Genomic DNA, 14,471 nt, shown 5'->3' with positions numbered 1-14,471 from the left:
TGTGCTAAAAAAGCGCCACCATATAACCAATGGCCAACAAAAAAACCACAATACGCTCTTTTTACTGATACTTCTTACTGCATTGTAAAGAAAAAACTAAAGTGAAAAGCAGCCATATGAAGCCCCACACAACAAAAGCTACTGAAAGAAAAAGTAGATCAAACCAACTTGCTAAACTCAAAACTATTCAACTAGCCCTAAACATTGCTAAAATAAAAAAGTAACCAAAGTAACCTCTATACTAATTAATAAATAGTATCCAATGCTCTGTGGAGATGGCTAAAAAAGTAGAAAGAAGCTAATTAGCAGCATAAAAAAAAACAGTTTAAAGCTGATGCTAAGTGAAAAGACATTGCTACCAAAATAAAAAAACTACCAATAAAAGTCCGCCATATAAATGCTCATGTCCCCAAAAATAAAGCCAATGAAAAACACCAAAACAATGAACAAATAGACCAAGCTGCAAAAATAAAAGTGTCAAAAATAGACTTAAATTAACACGAAAAAAAGTAATTAATAGCTCAATGAGCCCATGATGCCTCAAGTCATCAGACTAAAAATGCCACCTATAAGTAAACACAAAACTAAAAAATAAATTTAATGATGAACAATATTTCTCAAGTTATCCATAACTGAGAGACGTGTGCTGCCATCAAGCAAGCCAAGCAAGTGAAGCCCCTATAATATAATAAGCAGTAATCCCAATACAAGTATAAAGCCTAGCAAATTAGCTACATCACACTGCCCCAGACATGCCAAAGCAAGTGCTACATGCTCACAATAATAGAAGCCACCACAAAATAGTTTAAAACCTATCCTGTACCTCATGCTACTGCCCGTAACACCATCCTAAACCTTAAAAAGCAAGTCCTTTAAAAAAATAATACCCCTAAAAAACTTGAGTCAAACAAAAAGACTCTTCAAAAACAGCCTTATCAACACCTAAGCTAAAAAACATAGCATTAAATGAATGTACCATATCCCCTACCACACACCAGCTGCAAGCAAAATAAAGAAGTACAACAAACTGTTAAAAACCACCTTAAAAACATTAAATGAAAAATCTTTCAAAAATTAAAAACAACATCTAGCAAAAGCCACCTAATTAATTAACACCCAAAACTCTAGTAACCGAGTAAGCCCTGCCCAATCTAAGACTTTACATAAAATAAATAAAAACAAAGTCACAATAATACACGTCAAAAGTTTGTTAAAGAAAACAATTTAAATCAATTCTGCCTTTAATGCAAACCCATTCATAAAGTTATTTTTACTCAAAGGCCAAGTTGCACATAGTAAATAATGCAAAAAAATAAAAAAACACGATGTGTACCTCAAAAAAATCTGATTGTTGAGTAAAAGCTATGTGTAAATATCACTGTTTACTAAATGTTACTACCATTATCTGTTTATAGCTGTATATTGGATGTATAATGTATGTGTTTGTAGAGTTAAAATATAAATTAGTTTTAGTAGTAAGCTGACGATATGAAGATAAGGGGTAGAATGTCTTAAGTTGACTATATAATGCTTTTATCCCCAATCGTCTTATTCTGTTTATGCTGAATAATAAGTTTTTGCACCTTTAAGACTTGTTCCAGAAAGCGAAGGGAGGAGAAAAGCACGAAGTTTTTCAGACACTGCACTCACTCCTCCACATTCCTCCTCCTGGACTGTTATTGTCTGCAAATAAACAAACAGCAAAACAAAGCTCTCCTTTGTTTTAGTTAGTTTCAGCTAGCTGAAGCAAAGAAATTCCCTAGACTGTGGGGTTTTTTCCCTTTTCTTTGAACCTATTTAAACCTACTCTAGACTAAACACCCAGAAGAACACTGGCAACTTGCACCTGTGGCCCATCGGGCCAGGCCTGGGCCACAACATTTCCAGCACCCAAAAGACTGATAAGAAACTGAATAAGCCAAGCTGCAATCCGAAAAAAAAACTTTTTCTGAGTTTGTCATCTCTTTTAAAACAGCAAAAAGTTTTTATTGTTTGATATTGTTTAAGTTTTATTGTTTAATAAACAGGTTTTTTCCACTTTTCTCTAAAAAAGTATTTTCTCCCGAACCAGTTAGAAAAAAAGTCAATTGAATCTGCTTTTCTAAAAAAAACCCTTTGAGGGTTCTCTCCCAAATTTGCCCTGAACCAAGACAGTAGAAAATAAAAATGGCAAGGACCGATGCATTCAAGCCAAGTTTAGACATACTTTTGTTTTTTAAATGTATAAAGTACATTAGTTTACTTTTCAGCTTGGTAGTTACAAGGACCTTGCTAGTCAAAATAATCTCAACATGTAAAAACATAAGATGGACCTTCAGAAAATGATGTGCAGGTGTAAAGAATTCCAAAACTATGTTCAAGAAAGCTGACAGGACTTCTTTCATAATGTCATGTCTAACCACTGAAGAACGACAAAAATATAAGTATTGATGCACGGACAGACAACTCTTCAACTAAATGAAGTTGAAAAGAAGGGTATTTATTGCAGCGCTGGACAGATGTGGAATAATTTCCAAATACATGTGCAAGGAGTTGCAGACTCCTGCTCTCTATTTATACAGACAAGGTTTTACATATTCACATGGTTTCTAAGGACACATAATACATAATCATTACCTGTCCGCTTTGTATTATAATCAGCTAAATACCTATTATGGCTGCACAATTGTGCTCCCTTAACTGGTTCAGTGGGATTTTGAAATAGGGGAGTGGTCGTATGGGAGGAAGAAAGCCACCTTTCTCATGGTGAATTCTTTACCTATAGCCAGTTGGTAGGACCTTTTGACCTGCTGGTCACAGTCCAAGCCTCTATTAACAGTCTGATTATTCTTGACGCAAGGTATTTCTATGGTCCCTGCTACTTCACAATTGCTTCATCTATCCTTGTCACTTCTAGCTTCTCTTTCCTAATATATTTGTTACTCTTTGACTAAGGTACGTAATTTTTGTTAGCTAACTTAGCTTTTTAACTAATTTTAAAATCCTAACTAAAATATGCAATCTTCTACTATCCCAATTATATTCCCAGCTGGCCCCTCGACTCATCTACAGTTTTCAATTATCCTAAATAGATTTTCCAGCTGACCCCTTGACTCAGTATTTTCACACAAGTCCATTGATCACTCAGTTTATCTTCCACAGAAATAGTTGAATTGAAAGTGATTTTCATTCTAAACAACAGGTTCTCTCCCCTTGCCCGTGCACCTGACTGCTAGAACATTTCTTCATTTGAAAGCTGCTTTAGTATTCAAGCTGCCTTCTCAGTGCAGGTTCCTCAAAGATCTTGTAGATTTATTTTTGGCCTAAGAAAAACAGTAAAATAACTATATTAGACAGTTAAAATGATACACTGCTATTATGGTACAATTATTCATGTAATTATTGAGTCTTGTGTACTTGGAAGAAGGGCAGAACTGCAGAGAAAGACTTTAATTTTTGCATTCATTTGTTGTGAATCATGTGGTTTTTGACTAGATGCCCAACTGCAAGAGCTGCCATTAATGATAATTCCCCTGCCATCACTGTAGCACATACAATTTTAGCAAGCTAACGGGCATTTTCACAAGGGTTATCTTGGCTTGCACCTTGAACCCTTAACATCTGAATAGAAAAATATGCAATCTAAGTAAGTTTATGATAAATTTTAAAGTCTTTCAAAATTATCTATCCAATAAATCAGCCTTAAGTCTCTTTAATATTACAAATCTTGACCTTTAAAAACTAGGTATACGAAAATAATTAGATAATTCTAAAATTTTCATGTCAAATCCATGAAGTTTCAAGAAGCCTCATTCACACTTTCCTCAGATGCAACAAACACAACATGAATGTGAGCTTTGATTTAGGAAGCTAAATTGCTTTAAACTTTCTGCTTTGTACTTGCAAACAGGCCTGCTGTGGAAGCAAGTTGGTGCTTCTGCCAACAGTTCCTATTTCTATAGAAGGCATTGTGCAGCTAAATGTACAGGTCTTCATTGGTGAAACCAGTTTGCTCCATCAAAGTGATGCAATTAGAGCTGCCCATGTTCTGTGCAACATCCTTTAGATCAGGAAGAAGGGACAAAACCAAAAACTCTCCTGTTTTGTTAAAGAATTACCACATTAAAGAAAAGCTGAGTTGATGTAAAACAAACCTACCTGGCCACAGTCAATGTAGATAGCTGTCACACTGTTTGCTGCACGTGCATTGAAGCCACCTATGTTACGAGCCATTGCAGAACCCACCAAATTTTTGTTTACATTGACTTCAACTATATCTTCTGTAGTTGTCTTCAATACCTGTCTGATAAAAAAAGGTTCTTCCCCCAGAGAGTGGTTGGGCACTGGAACAGGGTCCCCGGGAAAGTGGTCACAGCGCCAAGACTGACAGAGTTCAAGAAGCATTTGGACAACGCACTCAGGCACATAGTATGATTCTTGGGGTATCCTGTCTAGGGCTAGGAGTTTGACTCAGAGATCCTGATAGGTCCCTTCCAATTCAGCATATTCTGTTATGCTATGATTGTATAAACTGAAGAGTTTAAACACAACACTGTGCAAAAAAAATTTGATATTACTGAGCACAGTGTGACATATATTGTCTGTATTTTGCAACCTTTAGATAAGAGATTTACACTGACTTTAGTATAAAAAATTATCAAAGAGAACAAACAAGATGGTGCTGCAAAAAAAATTTAAGATATTTCAGTGTAGTAAGAATAGCAACTGATAAAAGATCTGCACAAAATCTACAGCACTTACAGAAATATGAAGTTTAATATATTGAGTTCAGTGTAAGCAATTTTAGTGATGTACATAGTTTAGGGGTGGGGAAAAAACCATCCCAAATGTACTTAAAAACTATCAATATCAATTACCAATGGACGGGGTCCCCATTATTACTTTGGAATGAAATCTTGGGGGTTATAATAGAATCATCAGTAAAGATCACAGTCCTGGTTTGAGAGGGAGTGAGTTTTTTGGGGATGCTGTGGTCAAACCAATAGGTGCTCAGATTTGAATATTAGCACCTGGTGTGGCCACTGAGGATATGGATATGCCTCTGAGAACACAGGGGGGTTAAAAGCAGAGAACTCCTAGGGGGAAGCTCTCTTGGGTTCCATCCGTGAAAGAGGTCAGACCTCCCCTGCCCAGCTGCGGGCTGGGCAGGGGAGGGGAAGCCACGAGGCCTGAGTGAGGTAGGCCGGGGCCTTGGACAGAGAAGGGAGGTGAAGGCCCCTGCAGGATGGAAGGGTGGAGGAACCCTGAGAGACATTGGGCAGCCCCCCAGAGAGAGAGAGAGGGAGCTTGTGCCACCTTGGAATTCGATATCATGTGCTGGCAGCACGGATGGTCTGCGTGAAGGAGAAGGGGAGGGGCGAGAATGTGCCTGCCAGGGCAGCGTGGGAGTTCTGGACAGGCAGAGCCTGATGTTTTAACCCTTTTCTTGGATGATGGAAACCTTACAAATGCTGATCTTCCTGGAGCTGAATGAGGAGAGAGATAGAGGTGGAATAGCAGGAAATGGGCAAGTGTGATGCAAGTTTGTGCAGGTGAAAGATGTCTGAGAGAAGTTGAGAAGAATCCTGAGTGGGAGGAGATGATGGAGTGGCCTTTGGCTGGACTTTTCTTGTATAGCCAAGGACAGAACCATTTTTCCTGTGACACAGAGACTGCATTCTAAGGGGAGGCAATGGCTCGGAGCCAAGAGAGTGCAGTGATGTGATGTGAAGGAGTGCGTGAACAGATACAACGGGTGAGCAGGGTGGTTAGTGCCCTCCATCTACAGTGAGGAAGAAGATCTCTGTTCTCGAGACCCCTTGGCCCCAGGGGGTGAAATTTGGGGGGGACAGGTGTCCCAAAAGTGAGAGACTGTGCTCTTTTTGGAACTGGGCAAAGCACCCTTAAAAGGAAAACCCTAAAAGCAGCTCTGGTCCATGTGCAGTGGTGAGAGCACTGAACATGGAAGGAAGATGTCACGATGGCAGATGTTCTCCAGGCGATGCCACGTGTGACATGGAAACATATGAGGTTTCTACTGTGTTTCCAGGGGAAGCCTATGGTACAAGAGTGACTCCTCTCTTCTTGATGAACTGAGAATTGATTATCTGAAGGGTGGTGATGGACTGAGAGTTAGTGATCTAAGAGGTGGTAACTGAATTGAGAATCCACAGTTTTGTCTTACTGTGATGTGTTGGAAATTTAATGGGGGGAGGAGGAATGTTTTTGGAAGGTTTTCATCCTGAATTCTGTGTGTTTCTTTCATATATTGTAGGTTAATAAAGTTTTTTTTCCTTTTATTCCTAAGCTGGAGCCTGCTTTTCTCTATTTCTGATCACATCTCACAGTAGACACCAGGGAGAATGTATTTTCATGGGGGCACTGGCATTGTGCCAGCGTCAAACCATGACAATCACAGAATCATACAATCATCAAGGTTGGAAGGGACCTAGAAGATCATCCAGTCCAACTGTCCACCCAGCACTGCCACCGTAACCCCTAAACCACATCATCCAGCACCAGATCCAAACACCTATTAAAACACCTCCAGGGATGGTGACTCCACCACCTCCCTGGGAAACCTATTCCAATGCCGGACCACCCTAATAACAAAAAAAAAAAAAATTTCCGATATTTAATCTGAATCTCCTGTCTCAGCTTAAGGCCATTTCCTCGTGTCCTCTCACTGCAGACATGGCAGAAGATACCAACCCCCCACCTCACTACAACCTCCTTTCAGATAGTTGTAGAGAGTGATGAGGTCCCCCCTTAGCCTTCTCTTCTCTAGACTAAACAAACCAAGCTGCCTCAGCCACTTCTCATAAGACATGTTTTCTAAACCTTTCATGAACCTTGTTGCCCTTCTCTAGACATGCTCCAGCACCTCAGTTTCCTCTTTGAAGTGAGTGGCCCAAAAATGAAGGCAGTACTCAAGGTACAGCCTTACCAATTGTAGTGGATTGATGCTGGCCAGATGCCAGGTACCCACCAAAGCTGCTCTATCACTTACCATCACAGCTGAACAAGGGAGAGAAAATATACCAAAGGGTTCATGGGTTGAGATAAGGTCTGAGAGAGAGATCACTCATCAAATACTGTCATGGGAAAAACAGACTAGAAATAGAGATATTCACTGAATTTATTGCTAACAAACTCAGAGAAGGATAATGAGAAGGAAAATAAGACTTAAAAACACATTCCTCTCCAGCCCTCTCTCCTTCCTGCTCTATCTCCTACCCCAGCAGCACAAGGAAACAGGGAATAGGGGTTATGGTCAGTTCATCATCCCTGGTTTCTCCTGCTGCTCAGGGAGAGGAGCTGCTGTGCCATGGGGTCCCTCCAACAGGAAACAATTCTCTGCAAACTTCTCCAACACAACTCCAGCCCATGGGCAACAGTCCTCAGACTGCTGTAGTGTGGGTCATTCTTCCACAGGGTGCAGTCCTTCTTCAAGGACAGGCTGCTCCAATGTGGGCTCCTCTCTCCACAGGCCTCCCAGGGGTCACAGCCTCCTCTCAGGCATCCACCTGCTCTGGTGTGGGGCTCCTCCATGGGCTGCAGGTGGATCTCTGCATGCCCTGTGGATCTCCATGAGCTGCAGGGGGACAGCTGCTTCACTGTGGTCTTCACCACAGGCTGCAGGGGAATCTCAGTTCCAGTGCCTAGAGCACCTCCTCCCCCTCCTTCTCTACTGACCTTGGTGTCTGCAGAGTTGTTCCTCTCGCATATTCTCACCCTGCTCTTCTCTGGTATCAATTACAACCGCACAATAACTTTTTGTCTTTCTTCCTGTAATAAATGACAAATATAGTTATTGGCTAATGCATTTATGTATTGGCTCTTGCAAGTTATTATTGATCACAAAGATTCTGATATAGTACAATTTGTAATTCCTTTTAACTGCTTTTTGATATAGTATAATCTGTCAGCTTTTGTATGCACTGAATAGCTTATATAAATAGAAATGTGATAAACTGTCATGGTTTAGGGCAAACTTGGGAGAAAACCTCCAAAGGGGTTCCTCTAGAAAGCAAAATCAAGTGGCCCCTCCCCCAACTGGCTCAGGAAAATATTTCCTTGGAGAAAAGTGGAAAAAACTGTTTCTTTAACAGGCAAAGCATTTACCAGCACAAAAAAAGAACAATAATAAACAATAAAACCTTTTGCCACTTTAAAAGAGATGACAAACTCAGAGAGTCCCCTTCATAGGTTGTAGCTCAGCTCACTCAGTCTCTTATCAGTCCCTCTGGCGCTGGAAATGCCACAGCCCAGGCCAGGCCCGGTAGGCCACAGGTGTGAGCTGCAGGTGCTCTTCTGGGTTTTCAGTCCAGAGCAGGTTTAAACAGTTCCAAGAAAAAGAAAAACCACAGTCCAGGGAATTTCTCTTCCTCAGCTAGCTAAAAACTAACTAAAAGCAAAGGAGAGCTCTCTGCTGCTGTCTGTCCCTGCTGCAGACAACACAGTCCAGGAGCCGGAATGTGGAGGAGTGAGAGCAATTTCTGAAAAAAAACTGCAGACTTCTCCCCCCCTTCACTCTCAAAACCAGTCTTAAATGTGCAAAACTTATTTCTGGGCTAAGCAGACAAATGGGGATACAAGTATCATAAAGTCACCACAGGACATAAATATATATATATATATTAAGCCTTAGCATGATATTAAAATAGAAACTATGTAAGGTTTAAATGCTTTTGTGTAACTAACTCAGATAATAGTGTGAAATAGCTATGCTGTTTCTCACATTTGTGGACTATCTTATCTGAATTATAAGATAACAGTGACAAGAACCAGGACACCAAGAGAAAAATTTACTGACTCTCCAGTTATCAAGAAGTATAAAACAATAGAATGGAGCCTTGACAAGAAATGAAATATATTGATTTAATCTACAGGATGGCATGAAGACAAGTCAGAGGTTAAAACCAAGTGTCCTAGGTTGACTATATGATGTTTTTATCCCCAATCGTCTTGTTCTGTTTGTGCTGAATATTAAGTTTTGCACCTTTAAGACTTGTTCCAGAGAGTGAAGGGGGGAGAGAAGAAGCGCGTAGTTTGTTTTCAGACACTGAATTCACTCCTCCACATTCCTGCTCCTGGACTGTGTTGTCTGCGGATGGACAGCCGGACAGAGCTCTTTTGCTTTTAGTTAGTTTAGCTAGCTGAGGCAAAGAAGTTCCCTGGACTGTGGGTTTTTTTCCTTTTTTCCCTTTTCTTTGGACCTGTTTAAACCTGCTCTGGACTGAACATCCAGCAGAGCACCGGCAGCTTGCATGGTGGCCGCCGGGCCGGGCCTGGGCCGCGGCATTTCCAGCACTTCAGGGACTGATAAGTGATAAGGGACTGAGTGAGCTGAACTGCAACCTGGGGAAGGGGACTTTCTGGGTTTGTCATCTCTTTTGGAGCCGCAAGGGGTTTTATTGTTTAATATTGTTTAGGTTTTATTGTTTAATAAACAGTTTTTTTCCACTTTTCTCCAAGGAGGTATTTTCTCCCGGACCGGTTGGGGGGAGGGGCCGACTGAATCTGCTTTCCTAGAGGAGCCCTTTGGGGGTTCTCTCCCAAATTTGCCCTGAACCAGGACACCAAGCAAAAGAATTCCTGGAACATCTAAACTTACAAGAATGTTTGAATATGTATAACTCTCATGAATATGCATTTAACCCATGTGAAAAATGCATGTTTTATGATTGGCTTTTTGCAAATATTAAAATGAATATGATATGTGTTGTGTTAAAAAGTGAAGCTGTATTAATTCTCTTAAGTAGTGTGTTAAATATAGTTTTAGGTTATAAAAAATGTTAAAATAGAAACTATGCTATGTAAGATACTTTTTCTAAGGAAAGGACTTGCAGTGAGATAGCAGCCACAGGACACCTAAATCTTTCAGAGTAAAAGAATTTATTGCCCTCTTACCTGAAGAAACGAACTTCTTCCTGCCTCGAAGGCACTGTTAGGATTAGGAGGAAGAAGTTGAAGATGACCAGACCAAATGCTTTGTTTGAATGGAATTTATGCATCATGTATGAAGTGTATGAATATGCAACAGGCTGTTGTTTTTAAAGGTTAATCCTTTGTTAACCGGTGTCCTTTTTCGGGCTTGTGCTGCCCAGAAAAAGGTACCCGGACAGAGATCCGTAACTCTTTGTTTTTGTTGTCTCATATTGTCCTAATTCAAATTGTCCAAATTATTATTATTCTAATTGTATTACTATTTTTATAACCATTTTATTACTATTAAACTTGCAAAATCTTAAAAGCAAGTGATTGGCATTTTTCACACCCATGTAATATAAAAGTACATAGGAACATTGTTTTAAGCTAACAGTGTGCTTTTGGCAGATTGCCAAGAACTCCAGCATAGGATATTGTTCCTTTGATCCTTTATTAAACTTTCAAAAATTTTAAATAGTGAAACTTATTTTTCTCTTTCCTAAATATGTTATCACAGTGGCATTACCACCATTTCTAATTGGCCCAGCCTTGACCAGAGGCATGTCTGTCTTAGAGCTGGCTGGCATTGCCTCTGCCGGATGCGGAAGCTTCCAGCTGCTTCTCACAAAAGACACCCCTTGTCTTGGGGATGGTTTATTATCCCATCCCATTTTAGGGGTCTTTGATTTGTTTTGTTTTGTGCCCAGGGGTGGCGGCTGTCCCCGCCCTACCCCACATCCTCCCTGGCTCCAGGGCTGTTGCAATGATTGGAAGCTGAGTCGGGGTTTCTGGGGGAAAGTTGGAGGCAGAGCAAGAAGCAATCTCGTCTCTTCTGGTGCGTGATTAGACTGGACACACATGGCCAGTATCTCTGACCAGGGACCCTGCTGTTTCTGTGGGGTTTGCCTGCTTTTAGCTTTTTGGTTTTTTGCTTCAGCACTGTGACTGAGCTTGCTGGCTGGGCTTTTTTTGCTGCTCTGCTGTCAGGAAGCCCAGAGCCAGTGTGTGCCCCGCCAGGACCCAGGACCACTCTTGTTTTCCTCCGGGGTGCTGCCCCCACCCTCCACACAGCCTGGATCCGAAAGACCAGCCAGCGGCGGTGAGAAAAGCCCGAGGAGCCTTGTACTGTGTTCGGGAGCCGGACTGCCACTGCCCAACACCGACCATACCTCTACCATTGCTCTGGGTTTGTGTTACACTGTAGCTTTTCACCCTCTGCCTGCTGGGAGGTCCTGCCTTCTAGCTTGTGTTATAAATGATCAAATCTGCAGCCAAATTTGTAATAAAATTTAACAAAGATTTATTAGATCGTTAACAAAAATAGAATTTTGAAAAATCACCGCAGCCAAGGCAGCGTCAACCCCGGGTGTCGGCGCTGGGTGAACTGAGATCTGACAGACAAAGTGTCAGCGTCTCCCCAGTAGTTCACACCGACAGCTTCATGTAGCTAGCTTATATACAGTTTATTCTGCCTGAGGCAGAAATGACTGAATGTTCTTTTGTGTCCCTTCACATGTAGAACTGGGGCCATACATATGCAGAAATGTACAAAAGTCAGTTTAGGTGTCTGGATGGCTGTCTGAACTCTTCGGAAGAGCCCGCATTCACTTGTAGCAGAGTGGTGCCCGGTGCTTGAGTATGGTAGATGCAATCTTCCCAGGTGCAGGTCCTCGGAGTGGCTTAGACATTCCAGGGAAGTCAGCAATCATGGCCAGGGAAGGTTTCATTCATACGTTAACAGACTTGATATTATCTTAGTTGTCCGGGAACTAATTGAATAGAAATAAGACTCTGCTCCCAGCCAGAGTGGTCAAAGACATAACTTGGATTTTACAATATTTTATACACATATATAGCATGAATTATCTCTACCATATACTACACTTGCTTCTCCAGAAATTTCCTGCTACAGCTTCTTTTACTATCCAGAGGGGGCACTGGGTTTGGCTCCCCCTGGGAGTTTGTAAAAGAAGCCCCTTCTCCATCCAGTCCTGCAAGCTGCGCCTGCCATTATCACTAGGTCCCTGAACTCGAAATGGAGCTCCCCCTGCTGATGCCTTGAGAGGCTACCGAAAACAGAGGCCAGACAGTGTTAAAGGAATAAAGAGGTATTTATTAAAAGGCCTTCAAAGGATACACCTTGGGCAGTATGAGACAGAGTAGAAATTTTCCAGAGTAGAAATCCATTTTGATTTAGGTGAAATGTACATCTTTGAATTGTCTGTAGCTTGCAAACATAGCTGTTTAGTCTGACTGCCTGTTCTCGCAAAAAACCTATGCTCGAAGAAACTGCTTCAGCCAAAGGACAGAGATAAGGAAAGGCCCCTTGAACTCTGAAACAGATGGAGAGACTGCTGTGGGAGACAGGGCAGGGTGACCTCAGAGTTCTTTCTGAACTTTCTGATAAAAAAACTAGCTGCAAGTGTAACATGAAATCAGTAAAATTAATATGTATGAACCTATTGTGAAATTCTATGCATATGGATGGATTAGTAAGGGAGATAAAAAGAGATCTGGAGTTCCCAGAGGTACGCATGTCATTTTAAGGGGAGCGATCCCCACATGCATCCAGCGCTGTAATAAATATACCGGCTTTACAACTTTTACAAAAGTGGAGTTTGGGGTTTTTTCCACAATTCAAGTACTAGAGCCCGGCTGTGGCTACACCCAAGATGGACACTGATCATGAGTTTTCACACTTTTATAAGTTTTGGTCCATTTACGTATTGGGGTTAATTGTCCAATTACAGCTTCAGGTTATGAAGTCCCATCCTTCCAGATTGCTCTCCTCATTTCGCTGTTGTTTATACTTTTGGGCCTGAAGCTGCAATGGCGACCTTGGTTTGCAGGCTGGAAAAGGATTGTTTTGTCTATTTAAGCTGTGAAGAGAACTTACACTTTGTCACTATTGAGTAAGAAATTACACAGAGTCACCAGAAGGCTGGTTAGCACAGTGTGTCTTTACTTCAAAAATCTCTCTCTTTATAGACTGTTCCAATACAGACAGACCAGATTGATCAATTAATCAATACATTTCACCTGACTGGCTAATTAACAAAAACACCTTTCTTATAAAAATCAGGAAAAAAAAAACAAAAACAGGAAAACAGAGAGTAGGAAAACACCACCTGCAGGTTGTTTATAATAACAAGATATCATTGTTTTCTCTGCAACTCCCTAAAGTCTCCCAAGCCGATCATGAGAAAACTTATCTGGTTTTCTCACTCTCTGACCAGGCTGTTACATCCACAACACTTTATATGAAGTTCAGAGTTACACACTAATGCAGTACAGAATCTGAAAAATATGAAAGCTAAAACTTAAGACATCATTCTATAACACCTGTCTTTCAAACTAAGATATATACCGAGCAGGATTCCATAGTGCAGCTACACCTTGTGTGAAGAATGATCTCTATTTTGTTGTTGATATCACTTGATGATATCCTAATTTGTTCTGGAAGAAATACTTGTCTTATCTTTTTTTTCTACTGCTGAAGATTTTGTAGCTTTAACCAAGCTCTTCCACCTTCCCAGCTATTCTAATTTTCAGACTGAAAGTACTAGTTTCTGTATGAGGAATGAATAAAAAGACTATCCTAGCATGTCTTTTGAACATCCTTATCTCTGGATCTTTTTCAGTTCTAAAATTTGAAAGAACTCTGGGTACAGAATTGGAAACAGTATTTAAAGTGTGTGTGCAGACTGGATTTATACATTGGCATAATTATGTTTCGGTTTTTCTTCCTAGTAGTTTCCTAGTTTTCAAGTATTTTGCATCTAGAATAGTGTCGTCAGAAAAAATAAGGAAGTGATCATCCCCCTGCAGTCAGCATTGGTGTATTGGGTTGCATGGCCTGGTTTTCGTAGGGGGGCGGTTACAGGGGTGTCTTGGTTTGAAAGACAGGTGTCTGATAAGGAAGGCAGGAGCCTCCCTTGGAATGGAAAATATGACCCCCTTCTGTCTGAATTATTTTAATTTTGAAATTAAGGGGCTTTCAGGAAGACATGAGAATAGGAAAAACAGTTCTTTACTAGTATATATAACAAGGCAAACAAACAACAACAATGGCAGCAACAACAAACAGAACCAGAAACCCAACAATAACCTTCTCAGCTGCAGGCACTTTTTCCTTTGGTGTAGTGATGGTCACAGTTGGCAGGGGTGCTGGCAGACTCCTGGTGGGCAGGGCGGGTGTGATGATTCCCCCGTGGCTGCAGTGATGCCCTAAGTTTTAGCTTTCATATTTTCCAGATTCTGTACTGCATTAGTATATAACTCTGAACTTCATATAAAGTGTTAGCAAGTTCTCACACTTTAGTTAGACAAAACAATCCTTTTCCAGCCTGCAAACCAAGGTCACCATTGCAGCTTCAGGCCCAAAAGTATAAACAACAGCGAAATGAGGAGAGCAATCTGGAAGGATGGGACTTCATAACCTGAAGCTATAATTGGACAAATAACTCCAGTATGTAAATGGACCAAAACTTATAAAAGTGTGAAAACTCGTGACCAGTCATCCATCTTGCATCCATCTTGGGTCCATCTTGGGTGTAACCACA

The 14,471-nt window shown here is 40.9% G+C and overlaps 1 pseudogene; it reads right to left on the bottom strand.

Moving 5' to 3' along the window:
- Positions 1–3,247: 3,247 nt before the first annotated feature.
- LOC132341407 (3-hydroxy-3-methylglutaryl-coenzyme A reductase-like) overlaps positions 3,248–14,471 on the bottom strand; it is a 50,431-nt pseudogene continuing 39,207 nt past the window's right edge.

The sequence above is a fragment of the Haemorhous mexicanus genome, chromosome W (genome assembly GCF_027477595.1).
Source record: "Haemorhous mexicanus isolate bHaeMex1 chromosome W, bHaeMex1.pri, whole genome shotgun sequence".
Lineage (NCBI taxonomy): Eukaryota > Metazoa > Chordata > Aves > Passeriformes > Fringillidae > Haemorhous > Haemorhous mexicanus.
Note: the sequence above shows the minus strand (reverse complement) of the source record. Positions and strands in the feature narration are given on the sequence as shown.